Source organism: Chiloscyllium punctatum, chromosome 13 (genome assembly GCF_047496795.1).
Source record: "Chiloscyllium punctatum isolate Juve2018m chromosome 13, sChiPun1.3, whole genome shotgun sequence".
NCBI classification, from domain to species: Eukaryota; Metazoa; Chordata; class Chondrichthyes; order Orectolobiformes; family Hemiscylliidae; genus Chiloscyllium; species Chiloscyllium punctatum.
In genome coordinates, this window is record NC_092751.1 from 21,355,066 (window position 1) to 21,372,160 (window position 17,095).

The following is a 17,095-nucleotide window of genomic DNA, read 5'->3' on the forward strand; positions in this document are numbered from 1 at the left end:
TGACAGATTGGGGTCAGTCTGCTCTTCCCTGGGTGTGCTACATTGACAGAGGGGGGTCAGTCTGCCCTTCCCTGTGTGTGTTACATTGACAGAGTGTGCTCAGTCTGCTCTTCCCTGGGGGTCTTACATTGACAGAGTGGGGTCAGTCTGCTCTTCCCTGTGTGTGTTACATTGGCAGAGTGGGGTCAGTCTGCTCTTTGCAGGGTGTGTTACATTGACAGAGTTAGGTTGGTCTCCCCTTCCCTGTGTGTGTTACGTTGACAGAGTGGGGTCAGTGTGCTCAAACCTGGGTGCGTTAAATTGACAGAGTGGGGTCAGTGTGCACTTCCCTGTGTGTGTTACATTGACAGAGTGGGGGTCAGTCTGCTCTTCCCAGGGTGTGTTACATTGACAGAGTGGGGTCAGTCTGTTCTTCCATGGGTGTGTTACATTGACAGAGTTGTGTCAGTCTGCTCTTCCCTGGGTGAGTTACATTAACAGAGTGGGGTCAGTCTGCACTTCCCTGTGTGTGTTACATTGAAAGAGTGGGGTCAGTCTGCTCTTCCCTGGGGGTGTTAAATTAACAGAATGGGGTCAGTCTGCCCTTCCCTGGATGTGTTGCATTCACAGAGAAGGGTCAGTCTGCTCTTCCCTGGGTGTGTTACATTGTCAGAGTAGGGTCGGTCTGCCCTTCCCTGTGTGTTTTACATTGACAGAGTGGGGACAGTCTGCTCTTTACAGAGTGTGTTACATTGACAGAGTGGGGTCAGTCTGTTCTTCCATGTGTGTGTTACATTGACAGAGTGGGGTCAGTCTGCTCTTCCCTGTGTGTTACATTGACAGAGTGGGGTCAGTCTGCTCTTCCCTGGGTGTGTTATATTGACAGAGTTGGGTCAGTCTGCTCTTCCCTGGGGGTGTTACATCGACAGAGTGGGCTGAGTCTGCTCTTCCCTGGAGGTGTTTTATTGACAGAGTGGGGCCAGTCTGCTCTTCCCTGGGTGTGTTACATTGACAGAGTTCGGTCAGTCTGCTCTTCCCTGGGCGTGTTACATTGACACAGTGGGGTCAGTCTGCACTTCCCTGGGTGTGTTACATTGACAGAATGGGGCCAGTCTGCTCTTCCCTGGGTGTGTTATATTGACAGAGTGGGGTCAGTCTGCTCTTCACTGGGTGTGTTACATTGACAGAGTGGGGTCAGTCTGCTCTTCCCTGGGTGTGTTACATTGACACAGTGGGGTTAGTCTGCTCTTTCCTGGTAGTGTTCCATTGACAGAGTGGGGTCAGTCTGCTCTTTCCTGGGTGGGTTACATTGACAGAGAGGGGTCAGTGTGCTATTCCCTGGGTGTCTTAAATTGACAGAGTGGGGTCAGTCTGCTCTTCCCTGGGTGTGTTTCATTGACAGAGTGGGGTCAGTCTGCTCTTCCCTTTTTGATTTTCATTGACAGATTGGGGTCAGTCTGCTCTTCCCTGGGTGTGTTACATTGACAGTGTGGGGTCAGTCTGATCTTCCCAGTCGGTGTTACATTGACAGAGTGGGGTCAGTCTGCTCTTCCCTGGGTGTGTTACATTGATAGAGTGGGGTCAGTCTGCTCTTTCCTGGGTGGGTTACGTTGACAGAGTGGGGTCAGTGTGCTCTTCCCTGGGTGTGTTACATTGACAGAGTGGGGTCGGTCTGCTCTTACCTGGGTGTGTTACATTGACAGAGGGGGGTCAGTCAGCCCTTTCCTGGGTGTGTTACATTGACAGAGTGGGGTGAGTCTGCTCTTCCCTGGGTGTGTTATATCGACAGAGTGGAATCAGTTTGCTCTTCCCTGGGTGGGTTACATTGACAGAGTGGGGTCAGTCTGCTCTTCCCCGGGTGTATTACATTGACAGAGTGGGGTCAGTCTGCTCTTCCCTGGGTGTGTTACATTGACAGAGTGGGGTCAGTCTGCTCTTTGCAGGGTGTGTTACATTGACAGAGTTAGGTTGGTCTCCCCTTCCCTGTGTGTGTTACGTTGACAGAGTGGGGTCAGTGGGCTCAAACCTGGGTGCGTTAACTTGACAGAGTGGGGTCAGTGTGCACTTCCCTGTGTGTGTTACATTGACAGAGTGGGGGTCAGTCTGCTCTTCCCAGGGTGTGTTACATTGGCAGAGTGGGGTCAGTCTGTTCTTCCATGGGTGTGTTACATTGACAGAGTTGTGTCAGTCTGCTCTTCCCTGGGTGAGTTACATTAACAGAGTGGGGTCAGTCTGCTCTTCCCTGGGTGTGTTACATTGAAAGAGTGGGGTCAGTCTGCTCTTCCCTGGGGGTGTTAAATTAACAGAATGGGGTCAGTCTGCCCTTCCCTGGATGTGTTGCATTCACAGAGAAGGGTCAGTCTGCTCTTCCCTGGGTGTGTTACATTGTCAGAGTAGGGTCGGTCTGCCCTTCCCTGTGTGTTATACATTGACAGAGTGGGGTCAGTCTGCTCTTTACAGAGTGTGTTACATTGACAGAGTGGGGTCAGTCTGTTCTTCCATGTGTGTGTTACATTGACAGAGTTGGGTCAGTCTGCTCTTCCCTGGGTGTGTTACATTGACAGATTGGGTCAGTCTGCTCTTCCCTGTGTGTTACATTGACAGAGTGAGGTCAGTCTGCTCTTCACTGGGTGTGTTACTTTGATAGAATGGGGTCAGTCTGCTCTTCCCTGGGTGTGTTATATTGACAGAGTTGGGTCAGTCTGCTCTTCCCTGGGGGTGTTACATCGACAGAGTGGGCTGAGTCTGCTCTTCCCTGGGGGTGTTTTATTGACAGAGTGGGGCCAGTCTGCTCTTCCCTGGGTGTGTTACATTGACAGAGTTCGGTCAGTCTGCTCTTCCCTGGGCGTGTTACATTGACACAGTGGGGTCAGTCTGCACTTCCCTGGGTGTGTTACATTGACAGAATGGGGCCAGTCTGCTCTTCCCTGGGTGTGTTATATTGACAGAGTGGGGTCAGTCTGCTCTTCACTGGGTGTGTTACATTGACAGAGTGGGGTCAGTCTGCTCTTCCCTGGGTGTGTTACATTGACACAGTGGGGTCAGTCTGCTCTTTCCTGGTAGTGTTACATTGACAGAGTGGGGTCAGTCTGCTCTTTCCTGGGTGGGTTACATTGACAGAGAGGGGTCAGTGTGCTATTCCCTGGGTGTCTTAAATTGACAGAGTGGGGTCAGTCTGCTCTTCCCTGGGTGTGTTTCATTGACAGAGTGGGGTCAGTCTGCTCTTCCCTTTTTGAGTTACATTGACAGATTGGGGTCAGTCTGCTCTTCCCTGGGTGTGTTACATTGAGAGTGTGGGGTCAGTCTGATCTTCCCTGTCGGTGTTATATTGACAGAGTGGGGTCAGTCTGCTCTTCCCTGGGTGCGTTACATTGATAGAGTGGGGTCAGTCTGCTCTTTCCTGGGTGGGTTATGTTGACAGAGTGGGGTCAGTGTGCTCTTCCCTGGGTGTGTTACATTGACAGAGTGGGGTCGGTCTGCTCTTACCTGGGTGTGTTACATTGACAGAGGGGGGTCAGTCAGCCCTTTCCTGGGTGTGTTACATTGACAGATTGGGGTCAGTCTGCTCTTCCCTGGGTGTGCTACATTGACAGAGGGGGGTCAGTCTGCCCTTCCCTGTGTGTGTTACATTGACAGAGTGTGCTCAGTCTGCTCTTCCCTGGGGGTCTTACATTGACAGAGTGGGGTCAGTCTGCTCTTCCCTGGGGGTGTTCCATTGAAAGGGTGGGGTCAGTCTGCTCTTCCCTGGGGGTTTAAATTGACAGAGTGGGGTCAGTCTGCTCTTCCCTGGGTGTGTTACATTGAAAGAGTGGGGTCAGTCTGCTCTTCCCTGGGGGTGTTAAATTGACAGAGTGAGGTCAGTCTGCTCTTTACAGGGTGTGTTACATTGACAGAGTGGAGTCAGTCTGCTCTTCCCTGGGTGTGTTACTTTGATAGAATGGGGTCAGTCTGCTCTTCCCTGGGCGTGATACATTGACAGAGAAGGGTCAGTCTGCTCTTCCCTGGGTGGGTTACATTGACAGAGTGGGGTGAGTCTGCTCTTCCCTGGGTGTGTTATATCGACAGAGTGGAATCAGTTTGCTCTTCCCTGGGTGTTACATTGACAGAGTGGGGTCAGTCTGCTCTTCCCTTTGTGAGTTTCATTGACAGAGTGGGGTCAGTCTGCTCTTCCCTGGGTGTGTTACATTGACACAGTGGGGTCAGTCTGCTCTTTCCTGGTAGTGTTACATTGACAGAGTGGGGTCAGTCTGCTCTTTCCAGGGTGGGTTACATTGACAGAGGGGGGTCAGTCTGGCCTTCCCTGGGTGTGTTACACTGACAGATTGGGGTCAGTCTGCTCTTCCCTGGGTCTGTTACATTGACAGAGTGGGGTCAGTCTGCTCTTCCCTGGGTGTGTTACATTGACAGAGTGTGCTCAGTCTGCTCTTCCCTGGGGGTCTTACATTGACAGAGTGGAGTCAGTCTGCTCTTCCCTGGGGGTGTGACATTGAAAGAGTGCGGTCAGTCTGCTCTTCCCTGGGGGTGTTAAATTGACAGAGTGGGGTCAGTCTGCTCTTCCCTGGGTGTGTTACTTTGCTAGAATGGGGTCAGTCTGCTCTTCCCTGGGTGTGTTATATTGACAGAGTTGGGTCAGTCTTCTCTTCCCTGGGGGTGTTACATCGACAGATTGGGGTGAGTCTGCTCTTCCCTGTGGGTGTTTTATTGACAGAGTGGGGCCAGTCTGCTCTTCCCTGGGTGTGTTATATTGACAGAGTGGGGTCAGTCTGCTCTTCCCTGGGTGTGTTACATTGACCGAGTGGGGTCAGTCTGCTCTTCCCTGTGTGTGTTACATTGACAGAGTGGGGTCAGTCTGCTCTTTCCTGGGTGGATTACATTGACAGAGTGGGGTCAGTGTGCTCAAACCTGGGTGCGTTAAATTGACAGAATGGGGTCAGTCAGCTCTTCCCTGTGTGTGTTACATTGACAGAGTGGGGTCAGTCTGCTCTTTACAGGGTGTGTTACATTGACATAGTGGGGTCAGTCTGTTCTTCCATGGGTGTGTTACATTGACAGAGTTGTGTCAGTCTGCTCTTCCCTGGGTGAGTTACATTAACAGATTGGGTCAGTCTCCACTTCCCTGTGTGTGTTACATTGAAAGAGTGGGGTCAGTCTGCTCTTCCCTGGGGGTGTTAAAGTAACAGAATGGGGTCAGTCTGCCCTTCCCTGGATGTGTTGCATTCACAGAGAAGGGTCAGTCTGCTCTTCCCTGGGTGTGTTACATTGTCAGAGTAGGGTCGGTCTGCCCTTCCCTGTGTGTTTTACATTGACAGAGTGGGGTCAGTCTGTTCTTCCATGTGTGTGTTACATTGACAGAGTTGGGTCAGTCTGCTCTTCCCTGGGTGTGTTCCATTGACAGAGTGGGGTCAGTCTGCTCTTCCCTGTGTGTTACATTGACAGAGTGGGGTCAGTCTGTTCTTCCCTGGGGGTGTTACATTGACAGAGTGGGGTCAGTCTGCTCGTCCCTGGGTGTGTTACATTGACAGAGTGGGGTCAGTCTGCTCTTCCCTGGGGGTGTTACTTTGATAGAATGGGATCAGTCTGCTCTTCCCTGGGTGTGTTACATTGACAGAGTGGGGTCAGTCTGCTCTTCCCTGTGTGTGTTACATTGACAGAGTGGGGAAAGTCTGCTCTTCCCTGGGTGTGTTACATTGACAGAGTGGGGTCAGTCTGCTCTTCCCTGGGTATGTTATATTGACAGAGTGGGGTCAGTCTGCTCTTCCCTGGGTGTGTTACATTGACAGAGTGGGGTCAGTCTGCTCTTCCCTGGGTGTGTTACATTGACAGAGTGGGGTCAGTCTGCTCTTCCCTGGGTGTGTTACATTGACAGAGTGGGGTCAGTCTGCTCTTCCCTGGGTGTGTTACATTGACACAGTGGGGTCAGTCTGCTCTTTCCTGGTAGTGTTACATTGACAGAGTGGGGTCAGTCTGCTCTTTCCTGGGTGGGTTACATTGACAGAGAGGGGTCAGTGTACTATTCCCTGGGTGTCTTAAATTGACAGAGTGGGGTCAGTCTGCTCTTCCCTGGGTGTGTTACATTGACAGAGTGGGGTCAGTCTGCTCTTCCCTTTTTGAGTTACATTGACAGATTGGGGTCAGTCTGCTCTTCCCTGGGTGTGTTACATTGACAGTGTGGGGCCATCTGATCTTCCCTGTCGGTGTCACATTGACAGAGTGGGGTCAGTCTGCTCTTCCCTGGGTGTGTTACATTGATAGAGTGGGGTCAGTCTGCTCTTCCCTGGGTGGGTTACGTTGACAGAGTGGGGTCAGTGTGCTCTTCCCTGGGTGTGTTACATTGACAGAGTGGGGTCGGTCTGCTCTTACCTGGGTGTGTTACATTGACAGAGGGGGGTCAGTCAGCCCTTTCCTGGGTGTGTTACATTGACAGATTGGGGTCAGTCTGCTCTTCCCTGGGTGTGCTACTTTGACAGAGGGGGGTCAGTCTGCCCTTCCCTGTGTGTGTTACATTGACAGAGTGTGCTCAGTCTGCTCTTCCCTGGGGGTCTTACATTGACAGAGTGGGGTCAGTCTGCTCTTCCCTGGGGGTGTTCCATTTAAAGTGTGGGGTCAGTCTGCTCTTCCCTGGGCGTGTTAAATTGACAGAGTGGGGTCAGTCTGCTCTTCCCTGGGTGTGTTACATTGAAAGAGTGGGGTCAGTCTGCTCTTCCCTGGGGGTGTTAAATTGACAGAGTGAGGTCAGTCTGCTCTTCACTGGGTGTGTTACATTGACAGAGTGGGGTCTGTCTGCTCTTCCCTGCGTGTATTACTTTGATAGAATGGGGTCAGTCTGCTCTTCCCTGGGTGTGTTATATTGACAGAGTGGGGTCAGTCTGCTCTTCCCTGTGTGTGTTACATTGACAGAGTGGGGTCAGTCTGCTCTTTCCTGGGTGGGTTACATTGACAGTGTGTGGTCAGTGTGCTCAAACCTGGGTGGTTACATTGACAGAGTGGGGTCAGTCTGCTCTTTACAGGGTGTGTTACATTGACAGAATTAGGTTGGTCTGCCCTTCCCTGTGTGTGTTACGTTGACAGAGTGGGGTCAGTGTGCTCAAACCTGGATGCGTTAAATTGACAGAATGGGGTCAGTCAGCTCTTCCCTGTGTGTGTTACATTGACAGAGTGGGGTCAGTCTGCTCTTTACAGGGTGTGTTACATTGACATAGTGGGGTCCGTCAGCTCTTCCCTGGGTGTGTTACATTGACAGAGCGGGGTCGGACTGCCCTTCACTGTATGTGTTACATTGACAGAGTGGGGTCAGTCTGCTCTTTACAGGGTGTGTTACATTGACATAGTGGGGTCAGTCTGTTCTTCCATGGGTGTGTTACATTGACAGAGTGGGGTCAGTCTGCTATTCCCTGTGTGTAACATTGACAGAGTGGGGTCGGTCTGCTCTTACCTGGGTGTGTTACATTGAAAGAGGGGGGTCAGTCAGCACTTTCCCGGGTGTGTTACATTGACAGATTGGGTCAGTCTGCTCTTCCCTGTGTGTTACATTGACAGAGTGAGGTCAGTCTGCTCTTCACTGGGTGTGTTACTTTGATAGAATGGGGTCAGTCTGCTCTTCCCTGGGTGTGTTATATTGACAGAGTTGGGTCAGTCTGCTCTTCCCTGGGGGTGTTACATCGACAGAGTGGGCTGAGTCTGCTCTTCCCTGGGGGTGTTTTATTGACAGAGTGGGGCCAGTCTGCTCTTCCCTGGGTGTGTTACATTGACAGAGTTCGGTCAGTCTGCTCTTCCCTGGGCGTGTTACATTGACACAGTGGGGTCAGTCTGCACTTCCCTGGGTGTGTTACATTGACAGAATGGGGCCAGTCTGCTCTTCCCTGGGTGTGTTATATTGACAGAGTGGGGTCAGTCTGCTCTTCACTGGGTGTGTTACATTGACAGAGTGGGGTCAGTCTGCTCTTCCCTGGGTGTGTTACATTGACACAGTGGGGTCAGTCTGCTCTTTCCTGGTAGTGTTACATTGACAGAGTGGGGTCAGTCTGCTCTTTCCTGGGTGGGTTACATTGACAGAGAGGGGTCAGTGTGCTATTCCCTGGGTGTCTTAAATTGACAGAGTGGGGTCAGTCTGCTCTTCCCTGGGTGTGTTTCATTGACAGAGTGGGGTCAGTCTGCTCTTCCCTTTTTGAGTTACATTGACAGATTGGGGTCAGTCTGCTCTTCCCTGGGTGTGTTACATTGAGAGTGTGGGGTCAGTCTGATCTTCCCTGTCGGTGTTATATTGACAGAGTGGGGTCAGTCTGCTCTTCCCTGGGTGCGTTACATTGATAGAGTGGGGTCAGTCTGCTCTTTCCTGGGTGGGTTATGTTGACAGAGTGGGGTCAGTGTGCTCTTCCCTGGGTGTGTTACATTGACAGAGTGGGGTCGGTCTGCTCTTACCTGGGTGTGTTACATTGACAGAGGGGGGTCAGTCAGCCCTTTCCTGGGTGTGTTACATTGACAGATTGGGGTCAGTCTGCTCTTCCCTGGGTGTGCTACATTGACAGAGGGGGGTCAGTCTGCCCTTCCCTGTGTGTGTTACATTGACAGAGTGTGCTCAGTCTGCTCTTCCCTGGGGGTCTTACATTGACAGAGTGGGGTCAGTCTGCTCTTCCCTGGGGGTGTTCCATTGAAAGGGTGGGGTCAGTCTGCTCTTCCCTGGGGGTTTAAATTGACAGAGTGGGGTCAGTCTGCTCTTCCCTGGGTGTGTTACATTGAAAGAGTGGGGTCAGTCTGCTCTTCCCTGGGGGTGTTAAATTGACAGAGTGAGGTCAGTCTGCTCTTTACAGGGTGTGTTACATTGACAGAGTGGAGTCAGTCTGCTCTTCCCTGGGTGTGTTACTTTGATAGAATGGGGTCAGTCTGCTCTTCCCTGGGCGTGATACATTGACAGAGAAGGGTCAGTCTGCTCTTCCCTGGGTGGGTTACATTGACAGAGTGGGGTGAGTCTGCTCTTCCCTGGGTGTGTTATATCGACAGAGTGGAATCAGTTTGCTCTTCCCTGGGTGTTACATTGACAGAGTGGGGTCAGTCTGCTCTTCCCTTTGTGAGTTTCATTGACAGAGTGGGGTCAGTCTGCTCTTCCCTGGGTGTGTTACATTGACACAGTGGGGTCAGTCTGCTCTTTCCTGGTAGTGTTACATTGACAGAGTGGGGTCAGTCTGCTCTTTCCAGGGTGGGTTACATTGACAGAGGGGGGTCAGTCTGGCCTTCCCTGGGTGTGTTACACTGACAGATTGGGGTCAGTCTGCTCTTCCCTGGGTCTGTTACATTGACAGAGTGGGGTCAGTCTGCTCTTCCCTGGGTGTGTTACATTGACAGAGTGTGCTCAGTCTGCTCTTCCCTGGGGGTCTTACATTGACAGAGTGGAGTCAGTCTGCTCTTCCCTGGGGGTGTGACATTGAAAGAGTGCGGTCAGTCTGCTCTTCCCTGGGGGTGTTAAATTGACAGAGTGGGGTCAGTCTGCTCTTCCCTGGGTGTGTTACTTTGCTAGAATGGGGTCAGTCTGCTCTTCCCTGGGTGTGTTATATTGACAGAGTTGGGTCAGTCTTCTCTTCCCTGGGGGTGTTACATCGACAGATTGGGGTGAGTCTGCTCTTCCCTGTGGGTGTTTTATTGACAGAGTGGGGCCAGTCTGCTCTTCCCTGGGTGTGTTATATTGACAGAGTGGGGTCAGTCTGCTCTTCCCTGGGTGTGTTACATTGACCGAGTGGGGTCAGTCTGCTCTTCCCTGTGTGTGTTACATTGACAGAGTGGGGTCAGTCTGCTCTTTCCTGGGTGGGTTACATTGACAGAGTGGGGTCAGTGTGCTCAAACCTGGGTGCGTTAAATTGACAGAATGGGGTCAGTCAGCTCTTCCCTGTGTGTGTTACATTGACAGAGTGGGGTCAGTCTGCTCTTTACAGGGTGTGTTACATTGACATAGTGGGGTCAGTCTGTTCTTCCATGGGTGTGTTACATTGACAGAGTTGTGTCAGTCTGCTCTTCCCTGGGTGAGTTACATTAACAGATTGGGTCAGTCTCCACTTCCCTGTGTGTGTTACATTGAAAGAGTGGGGTCAGTCTGCTCTTCCCTGGGGGTGTTAAAGTAACAGAATGGGGTCAGTCTGCCCTTCCCTGGATGTGTTGCATTCACAGAGAAGGGTCAGTCTGCTCTTCCCTGGGTGTGTTACATTGTCAGAGTAGGGTCGGTCTGCCCTTCCCTGTGTGTTTTACATTGACAGAGTGGGGTCAGTCTGTTCTTCCATGTGTGTGTTACATTGACAGAGTTGGGTCAGTCTGCTCTTCCCTGGGTGTGTTCCATTGACAGAGTGGGGTCAGTCTGCTCTTCCCTGTGTGTTACATTGACAGAGTGGGGTCAGTCTGTTCTTCCCTGGGGGTGTTACATTGACAGAGTGGGGTCAGTCTGCTCGTCCCTGGGTGTGTTACATTGACAGAGTGGGGTCAGTCTGCTCTTCCCTGGGGGTGTTACTTTGATAGAATGGGATCAGTCTGCTCTTCCCTGGGTGTGTTACATTGACAGAGTGGGGTCAGTCTGCTCTTCCCTGTGTGTGTTACATTGACAGAGTGGGGAAAGTCTGCTCTTCCCTGGGTGTGTTACATTGACAGAGTGGGGTCAGTCTGCTCTTCCCTGGGTATGTTATATTGACAGAGTGGGGTCAGTCTGCTCTTCCCTGGGTGTGTTACATTGACAGAGTGGGGTCAGTCTGCTCTTCCCTGGGTGTGTTACATTGACAGAGTGGGGTCAGTCTGCTCTTCCCTGGGTGTGTTACATTGACAGAGTGGGGTCAGTCTGCTCTTCCCTGGGTGTGTTACATTGACACAGTGGGGTCAGTCTGCTCTTTCCTGGTAGTGTTACATTGACAGAGTGGGGTCAGTCTGCTCTTTCCTGGGTGGGTTACATTGACAGAGAGGGGTCAGTGTACTATTCCCTGGGTGTCTTAAATTGACAGAGTGGGGTCAGTCTGCTCTTCCCTGGGTGTGTTACATTGACAGAGTGGGGTCAGTCTGCTCTTCCCTTTTTGAGTTACATTGACAGATTGGGGTCAGTCTGCTCTTCCCTGGGTGTGTTACATTGACAGTGTGGGGCCATCTGATCTTCCCTGTCGGTGTCACATTGACAGAGTGGGGTCAGTCTGCTCTTCCCTGGGTGTGTTACATTGATAGAGTGGGGTCAGTCTGCTCTTCCCTGGGTGGGTTACGTTGACAGAGTGGGGTCAGTGTGCTCTTCCCTGGGTGTGTTACATTGACAGAGTGGGGTCGGTCTGCTCTTACCTGGGTGTGTTACATTGACAGAGGGGGGTCAGTCAGCCCTTTCCTGGGTGTGTTACATTGACAGATTGGGGTCAGTCTGCTCTTCCCTGGGTGTGCTACTTTGACAGAGGGGGGTCAGTCTGCCCTTCCCTGTGTGTGTTACATTGACAGAGTGTGCTCAGTCTGCTCTTCCCTGGGGGTCTTACATTGACAGAGTGGGGTCAGTCTGCTCTTCCCTGGGGGTGTTCCATTTAAAGTGTGGGGTCAGTCTGCTCTTCCCTGGGCGTGTTAAATTGACAGAGTGGGGTCAGTCTGCTCTTCCCTGGGTGTGTTACATTGAAAGAGTGGGGTCAGTCTGCTCTTCCCTGGGGGTGTTAAATTGACAGAGTGAGGTCAGTCTGCTCTTCACTGGGTGTGTTACATTGACAGAGTGGGGTCTGTCTGCTCTTCCCTGCGTGTATTACTTTGATAGAATGGGGTCAGTCTGCTCTTCCCTGGGTGTGTTATATTGACAGAGTGGGGTCAGTCTGCTCTTCCCTGTGTGTGTTACATTGACAGAGTGGGGTCAGTCTGCTCTTTCCTGGGTGGGTTACATTGACAGTGTGTGGTCAGTGTGCTCAAACCTGGGTGGTTACATTGACAGAGTGGGGTCAGTCTGCTCTTTACAGGGTGTGTTACATTGACAGAATTAGGTTGGTCTGCCCTTCCCTGTGTGTGTTACGTTGACAGAGTGGGGTCAGTGTGCTCAAACCTGGATGCGTTAAATTGACAGAATGGGGTCAGTCAGCTCTTCCCTGTGTGTGTTACATTGACAGAGTGGGGTCAGTCTGCTCTTTACAGGGTGTGTTACATTGACATAGTGGGGTCCGTCAGCTCTTCCCTGGGTGTGTTACATTGACAGAGCGGGGTCGGACTGCCCTTCACTGTATGTGTTACATTGACAGAGTGGGGTCAGTCTGCTCTTTACAGGGTGTGTTACATTGACATAGTGGGGTCAGTCTGTTCTTCCATGGGTGTGTTACATTGACAGAGTGGGGTCAGTCTGCTATTCCCTGTGTGTAACATTGACAGAGTGGGGTCGGTCTGCTCTTACCTGGGTGTGTTACATTGAAAGAGGGGGGTCAGTCAGCCCTTTCCCGGGTGTGTTACATTGACAGATTGGGGTCAGTCTGCTCTTCCCTGGGTGTGCTACATTGACCGAGGGGGGTCAGTCTGCCCTTCCCTGTGTGTGTTACATTGACAGAGTGTGCTCAGTCTGCTCTTCCCTGGGGGTCTTACATTGACAGAGTGGGGTCAGTCTGCTCTTCCCTGGGGGTGTTCCATTGAAAGGGTGGGGTCAGTCTGCTCTTCCCTGGGGGTGTTAAATTGACAGAGTGGGGTCAGTCTGCTCTTCCCTGGGTGTGTTACATTGAAAGAGTGGGGTCAGTCTGCTCTTCCCTGGGGGTGTTAAATTGACAGAGTGAGGTCAGTCTGCTCTTCACTGGGTGTATTACTTTGATAGAATGGGGTCAGTCTGCTCTTCCCTGGGGGTGTTCCATTGAAAGGGTGGGGTCAGTCTGCTCTTCCCTGGGGGTGTTAAATTGACAGAGTGGGGTCAGTCTGCTCTTCCCTGGGTGTGTTACATTGAAAGAGTGGGGTCAGTCTGCTCTTCCCTGGGGGTGTTAAATTGACAGAGTGAGGTCAGTCTGCTCTTCACTGGGTGTATTACTTTGATAGAATGGGGTCAGTCTGCTCTTCCCTGGGTGTGTTATATTGACAGAGTGGGGTCAGTCTGCTCTTCCCTGGGGGTGTTCCATTGAAAGGGTGGGGTCAGTCTGCTCTTCCCTGGGGGTGTTAAATTGACAGAGTGGGGTCAGTCTGCTCTTCCCTGCGTGTATTACTTTGATAGAATGGGGTCAGTCTGCTCTTCCCTGGGTGTGTTATATTGACAGAGTTGGGTCAGTCTGCTCTTCCCTGGGGGTGTTACATGACAGAGTGGGGTCAGTCTGCTCTTCCCTGTGTGTGTTACATTGACAGAGTGGGGTCAGTCTGCTCTTTCCTGGGTGGGTTACATTGACAGTGTGGGGTCAGTGTGCTCAAACCTGGGTGGTTACATTGACAGAGTGGGGTCAGTCTGCTCTTTACAGGGTGTGTTACATTGACAGAATTAGGTTGGTCTGCCCTTCCCTGTGTGTGTTACGTTGACAGAGTTGGGTCAGTCTGCTCTTTACAGGGTGTGTTACATTGACATAGTGGGGTCAGTCTGTTCTTCCATGGGTGTGTTACATTGACAGAGTGGGGTCAGTCTGCTATTCCCTGTGTGTAACATTGACAGAGTGGGGTCAGTCTGCTCTTCCCTGTGTGTGTTAGATTGACAGAGTGGGGTCAGTCTGTTCTTCCATGTGTGTGTTACATTGACAGAGTTGGGTCAGTTTGTTCTTCCATGGGTGTGTTACATTGACAGAGTTGTGTCAGTCTGCTCTTCCCTGGGAGTGTTACATTGACAGAGTGGGGTCAGTCTGCTATTCCCTGTGAGTAACATTGACAGAATGGGGTCAGTCTGACCTTCCCTGGATGTGTTACATTGACAGAGTGGGGTCAGTTGGATCTTCCCTGGGTGAGTTACATTAACAGAGTGGGGTCAGTCTGCACTTCACTGTGGGTGTTACATTGAAAGAGTGGGGTCAGTCTGCTCTTCCCTGGGGGTGTTAAATTAACAGAATGGGGTCAGTATGCCCCTCTCTGGATGTGTTGCATTCACAGAGAAGGGTCAGTCTGCTCTTCCCTGGGTGTGTTACATTGACAGAGTGGGGTCAGTCTGCTCTTCCCTGGGTGAGTTCCATTGTCAGAGAGGGGTCGGTCTGCCCTTCCCTGTGTGTTTTACATTGATAGAGTGGGGTCAGTCTGCTCTTTACAGAGTGTGTTACATTGGCAGAGTGGGGTCAGTCTGTTCTTCCTTGAGTGTGTTACATTGACAGAGTTGGGTCAGTCTGCTCTTCCCTGGGTGTGTTTCATTGACAGAGTGCGGTCTGTTTGCTCTTCCCTGGGAAGGTTACATTGACCGATTGGGGTCAGTCTGCTCTTAACTGAGTGGGTTACATTGACAGAGTTGGGTCAATCTGCTCATCCCTGTGTGTGTTACATTGACAGAGGGGGTCAGTCTGCTCTTTCCTGGGTGGGCTACATTGACAGAGTGGGGTCAGTGTGCTCAAACCAGGGTGCGTTAAATTGACAGAGTGGGGTCCGTCAGCTCTTCCCTGGGTGTGTTACATTGACAGAGTGGGGTCGGTCTGCCCTTCACTGTATGTGTTACATTGACAGAGTGGGGTCAGTCTGCTCTTTACAGGGTGTGTTACATTGACAGAGTGGGGTCAGTCTGCTCTTCCCTGGGTGTGTTACATTGACAGAGTGGGGTCAGTCTGCTCTTCCCTGTGTGTTACATTGACAGAGTGGGGTCAGTCTGCTCTTCCCTGTGTGTGTGACATTGACACAGTGGGGTCAGTCTGCACTTCCCTGGGTGTGTTAGATTGACAGAATGGGGTCAGTCTGCCCTTCCCTGGGTGTGTTACATTGACAGAGAAGGGTCAGTCTGCTCTTCACTTTGTGAGTTTCATTGACAGAGTGGGGTCAGTCTGCTCATCCCTGGGTGTGTTACGTTGACACAGTGGGGTCAGTCTGCTCTTTCCTGGGTGTGTTACATTGACAGAGTGGGGTCAGTCTGCTCTTTCCAGGGTGGGTTACATTGACAGAGTGGGGTCAGTCTGCTCTTCCCTGGGTGTGTTACATTGACAGAGTGGGGTCGGTCTGCTCTTCCCTGGGTGTGTTGCATTGACAGAGGGGGGTCAGTCTGGCCTTCCCTGGGTGTGTTACACTGACAGATTGGGGTCAGTCTGATCTTCCCTGTGTGTGTTACATTGACAGAGTGGGGTCAGTCTGCTCTTCCCTGGCTGTGTTACATTGACAGAGTGTGCTCAGTCTGCTCTTCCCTGGGGGTCTTACATTGACAGAGTGGAGTCAGTCTGCTCTTCCCTGGGGGTGTTCCATTGAAAGAGTGCGGTCAGTCTGCTCTTCCCTGGGGGTGTTAAATTGACAGAGTGAGGTCAGTCTGCTCTTCCGTGGGTGTGTTACAGTGACAGAGTGGGGTCAGTCTGCTCTTCCCTGGGTGTGTTACTTTGCTAGAATGGGGTCAGTCTGCTCTTCCCTGGGTGTGTTATATTGGCAGAGTGGGGTCAGTCTGCTCTTTACAGGGTGTGTTACATTGACAAAGTTAGGTTCGTCTGCCCTTCCCTGTGTGTGTTACGTTGACAGACTGGGGTCAGTGTGCTCAAACCTGGGTGCGTTAAATTGACAGAGTGGGGTCAGTCAGCTCTTCCCTGTGTGTATTACATTGACAGAGTGGGGTCAGTCTGCTCTTTACAGGGTGTGTTACATTGACATAGTGGGGTCAGTCTGTTCTTCCATGGGTGTGTTACATTGACAGAGTTGTGTCCGTCTGCTCTTCCCTGGGGGTCTTACATTGACAGAGTGGGGTCAGTCTGCTCTTCCCTGGGGGTGTTCCATTGAAAGGGTGGGGTCAGTCTGCTCTTCCCTGGGGGTGTTAAATTGACAGACTGGGGTCAGTCTGCTCTTCCCTGGGTGTGTTACATTGAAAGAGTGGGGTCAGTCTGCGCTTCCCTGGGGGTGTTAAATTGACAGAGTGAGGTCAGTCTGCTCTTCACTGGGTGTGTTACATTGACAGAGTGGGGTCTGTCTGCTCTTCCCTGCGTGTATTACTTTGATAGAATGGGGTCAGTCTGCTCTTCCCTGGGTGTGTTATATTGACAGAGTTGGGTCAGTCTGCTCTTCCCTGGGGGTGTTACATCGACAGAGTGGGGTCAGTCTGCTCTTCCCTGTGTGTGTTACATTGACAGAGTGGGGTCAGTCTGCTCTTTCCTGGGTGGGTTACATTGACAGTGTGGGGTCAGTGTGCTCAAACCTGGGTGGTTACATTGACAGAGTGGGGTCAGTCTGCTCTTTACAGGGTGTGTTACATTGACAGAATTAGGTTGGTCTGCCCTTCCCTGTGTGTGTTACGTTGACAGAGTGGGGTCAGTGTGCTCAAAACTGGATGCGTTAAATTGACAGAATGGGGTCAGTCAGCTCTTCCCTGTGTGTGTTACATTGACAGAGTGGGGTCAGTCTGCTCTTCCCTGTGTGTGTTAGATTGACAGAGTGGGGTCAGTCTGTTCTTCCATGTGTGTGTTACATTGACAGAGTGGGGTCAGTCTGCTATTCCCTGTGTGTAACATTGACAGAGTGGTGTCAGTCTGCTCTTCCCTGTGTGTGTTAGATTGACAGAGTGGGGTCAGTCTGTTCTTCCATGTGTGTGTTACATTGACAGATTTGGGTCAGTCTGTTCTTCCCTGGGAGTGTTACATTGACAGAGTGGGGTCAGTCTGCTATTCCCTGTGTGTAACATTGACAGAGTGGGTCAGTCTGCTCTTCCCTGTGTGTGTTAGATTGACAGAATGGGTTCAGTCTGACCTTCCCTGGATGTATTACATTGACAGAGTGTGTTCAGTCTGCTCTTCCCTGGGTGTGTTACATTGACAGAGTGTGCTCAGTCTGCTCTTCCCTGGGGGTCTTACATTGACAGAGTGGAGTCAGTCTGCTCTTCCGTGGGGGTGTTACATTGAAAGAGTGCGGTCAGTCTGCTCTTCCCTGGGTGTGTTAAATTGACAGAGTGAGGTCAGTCTGCTCTTCCGTGGGTGTGTTACAGTGACAGAGTGGGGTCAGTCTGCTCTTCCCTGGGTGTGTTACTTTGCTAGAATGGGGTCAGTCTGCTCTTCCCTGGGTGTGTTATATTGACAGAGTTGGGTCAGTCTGC